Raw genomic sequence first — 4296 nt, forward strand, 5'->3', positions numbered from 1 at the left:
CAACATCAACCACACGATGGCATTGCTGGATAGTGGAGTGGGATGTAAAAGGACAGTTTAAACTTGAAAAGAGATAAAAATTTAAAGGAAAAGTTACCCATAATCCTCAAGAATATTATGTGATTCAAGCCATGTGGGTTTGATTCAGTCCACTAGTGGCAAATTTTGTAATATAATCCAATTTTGTAAGTCCAGTACAAATTAAAAAACACTAATCATCCTGGCAAAATAAAAAAAATAGTGTTTTATTTATCTTCTTCTTCTTAATTAAAAAACAAACCAACATTAAAACGAAATAACTAGTGTTTTTAGTGTCAATTCACTGAAATGTTTATTGCCTAACCATAAAATTTCAATTTACAGTCAACATTTACAGAATAGAACATAATAAAAAAATAATTATAACTTAATAGATAAGAAAATAGAACAATACACAATTCTTTAGTTCTGGCAGTTTTAAAGTGACCATCATCTTTAGTTTTTTTTTCTCTTTTATTTTAAATTATACTCTATAATTTATTTTATATAGAACTATTAGTTGAGAAAGTCCTTTCTATACTTAGGGATGCTAAAACACACCTGAATAAATGAAGAGGGAATTCAGAGAGCTGCCAATATTCCTTTATCTTGGAATACCTTGCCACCATTCAATAGGGGATAATTTATCAATTATTTCTACCTCTTTTCTAGAAATAGCAAAATCTTATTCTTAAAGAAAATTGAATGATTAGTGGTAAAAAAAACTGAGATCCACTGTCTAATCCAGGCTCTACCAATTTCTTGATATTTAGCCCACAAATCTATATCCATTTATTTTGGATGTAATAAGTATGCTATTATATGATTAGGGGTTATACAGCCTATAAATTTATTTTCCTATTTGACATAAGGCTTCAGAAAATTATTTCTTTTGCAGATCTTTTCTATTGCAATCGATTCATAAAATCAGTCAGTGGCTGTAAACTTATCACTCTGTAGTTTATTAAGAGATATACCTATTAGTTTTTTGCCTCCTTTATCAAACCTATCTTCCAAATTATTCTACATATATTAGTACCAAATTCTTCCTCATTGTCCTCAGCTATTTTACTAAAAATACCCATCATTGAAATCAAGTATCCTTTAGTGACTTGATGTTTTAATCATCTGTTATCTCATTCGGCAAAAGTTATGAGATGGACTTTATATATATATTTTCTGGAATTATAATTATGTTTCTGGAATTTGAGGTATGGGAGAACCCATCATTGAAATCAAGTATCCTTTAGTGACTTGATGTTTTAATCATCTGTTATCTCATTCGGCAAAAGTTATGAGATGGACTTTATATATATATTTCTCATTACATATTGTTTTAGAAACGCCAAGACAAAACCGCAATGAGGCCAAGAAATCTAACATTTTCTGTATATATGTGTTTTAATCTGTAATATTAATAAACTATTATTCTATAAATTGTTTGTTATCACATGTTGTTTTAGAAATGCTAGGAGAAAACAGCATTAAGACTGAAAAATATTCTGAATATTTTTGGTACATATGTGTTTTAATCTATATTATAATACTGTAATATTACTATATCCGTATTGTAATATTTAAATATTTATAAATTATTGTTTTGTCCAATGGTTTATCTCTTACTACAACACACCCCCTTCTGTCATCTTAGGTTTGATTAACTAATCATACTCATTTTAGCAATTCACGTTTTACATAATTGCTGCAGCTCATGATCCTTACCACAAAGAATGTTGCCATGTGCACCTCTAGAAAATCAATTCCATAATTACCATTATTCTAGCTGGCACCATATTGGTTTCTAATAAATTTTACAATGTTTTCAAAATCAAATAGTAGTTAAAGATTAATTTTGTTTATATTTTAGCTGTCTTCAATAAGTTTAAAAATTTAATTCTTTTACTAGCATGGTAACATGGTCCATGTCAGATGATAAGAGAAATTTCCATTTTCTCTACAAAAATGCAAAAATGATTTTTTATGACAGTAATATTCTGGGATTTAAACTAGATTTTTTTACAATAAATGATTTTTTTTTTTCAAGCCATAAAACATCACTCATAAATCACTATCCTTTTACTATTTACTATATTATATACTTTTACTATTATATATTATTATTATTTATATTACTATATACTTTTTACGATCTTCTGTTAATGCTGAAAAAAAATAATAAACCATATCTGAGAAACCTAAGAATTTTCAAATAGAGCATCTTAAAAATCAGTAAGAAAAAAAAAAAGAAAAAAAAAAGAGATATTTCACCCATATATTAAAAAGTCAATTATCATATAAAAAAATTATTTTATTGACTGATTTCTGGTTGAAGAAAAAACATACTATAATGATTTTTTAATAGAATTTTTTTTAGAATTTATTTAAGAAAAAAAATACAATTTTTAATCAAAATTAACTATCCTATAGTTTTAGCTAGAATGTATGTCCTACGAGTCGAAGAAGCAGGCGATTAATATTAATAGTTTCGTATTCTACTATAACTATTCACACCATATCCACTCAAATAAGAACTGAATTGTTTTAAAAAAAATTCTTATATCATTAACAGCTTAAGTAGTTATTGAATATTGTTGTACTTTTGGGTGTTTGTGTGTGTAAATTATGGTTTGAAAGAAACAATTGTAATTAACTAACACAACTTTATACATAAAGGATAAAACATGCTAATATAGTACTGATCGTCAGAGGTTGGATATCAACAAATCTGAATCTTGTATTATCATACCACTGGAGATGACGAAAATACCTCGAAATATATGGCTGTTTGTTTGATTTGAGAAAATAAATAACAAGCCCCCTAATAAATATTAAACGTCCTGAGCAAGTAAATGTTCTATGACCAAAGAAACGTTTGAAGAGATATGGACGAATATACTTCCAATCTTTTTGTAAGAGGGTAAAGTGTATTACTCAGTAATTTACTATTATTAATACTTATCGGTATTATAATAATAGGATTGATATATAAATTAATACTAATCCACATAATTTATTAGGAATTGATTGCAGTTTCACCTGCGAATATGAAAGTCTAGAATCAATTCTCCTCTCACTCACTGAGTTACTCCACTCCTTCACATTTAAAATAAGTGATATAAATTATTAAATTACCAACAAGCCAGTATTAGTAGAATATTATTGAGACCATTTCATAAGTTTTTTATTCCTATAGATCTCATTATATATTTAAAAATTCTTCATAAAATCCTCAATGCTCCTTACTTTGTCGTACATGACCGACCAAGACCAAAGCAGATACCAATCGTTCCATTATAAACTTCTTAACCACCCAAACCCACTAGTTTCTAACCTTGCATCCTCTTCCATTCCTAACAATCCTCAGAGGTGCCTGAAAAGAACATGGGCTTGGGAGAATCTAATGTAGAAATATTAGAGAGCTACCAATGGGTAGTTTCTCTATATGCCTGTATCACTACATTACAATCTTACATTAAACTTACTGAATGTATTTTTATGTAAATATCAATCAATAAATTTTTAAAAAAATAATCCCATTTCTTTTTACTTCAGTCAAATGTCATATTTAAATAGAAATTTCTAGTGATTGTTTTTTGTCCCTTATATTAAGTTTCTTTTTTTAAAAAAAAAGTATATTACTTAATTGGTGACATATTTCTAACTTTGGTAATTCACTTTTAATTAATTAATTAATTCAAATTAATTCACTACCAAACAGAGAAATAAAGAGAGAGGTTACAGTTTCTATTAAAATTGATAAAATTATAAAGATAAAACAAAAATGTATTTTCCTGAGGGAGTAAATATTTAGATATGTTAATACTTTTAAATATAATGACTTTTAACATGTTCTGTTCAGTCCATTTTAAAACCATGTAATTTACATTAAATGAATTCTCAGGCATATCATATTCATTCATTTGTTCACAATCCCTTAACTCAGATATAAATTTTGCCATAACGATAAAAAGTTATTTTCCAGATAAGGGCTAGTCTTTTGCATAGAAACCATTCCAAGACTGAAAGGAAGGTCTGTAACATAATAACTTACTTTTAACAAATATAATTTTAAAATTCTGAATTATTATAATTGGATCCTTTCTAACTCAACTTCAAAACTTTAATGCAAATCCAAAATATTCAACAAGTATTTAAAACATTCGAATTCAAGATAATTTTTTTTTTCTTCAATATTTGTGGCCTCGACCATAGAGTAAGAAATTATATTCTGTGGCTGAGATCACACCTGTTGCTATCTCAGAAATTATTTGAAAAGAA

General features: G+C 27.1%; 1 long non-coding RNA gene across 1 annotated transcript in view; it reads left to right on the top strand.

Moving 5' to 3' along the window:
- The window catches only part of LOC136796999 (uncharacterized), a 531363-nt gene that overhangs the window by 520483 nt on the left and 6584 nt on the right, over window positions 1-4296 (top strand). The gene's annotated exons all lie outside the window — the stretch shown is intronic.

This window comes from Halyomorpha halys, unplaced genomic scaffold (genome assembly GCF_000696795.3).
Source record: "Halyomorpha halys isolate HHAL.00 unplaced genomic scaffold, Hhal_1.1 Scaffold155.1, whole genome shotgun sequence".
Taxonomy (NCBI): domain Eukaryota; kingdom Metazoa; phylum Arthropoda; class Insecta; order Hemiptera; family Pentatomidae; genus Halyomorpha; species Halyomorpha halys.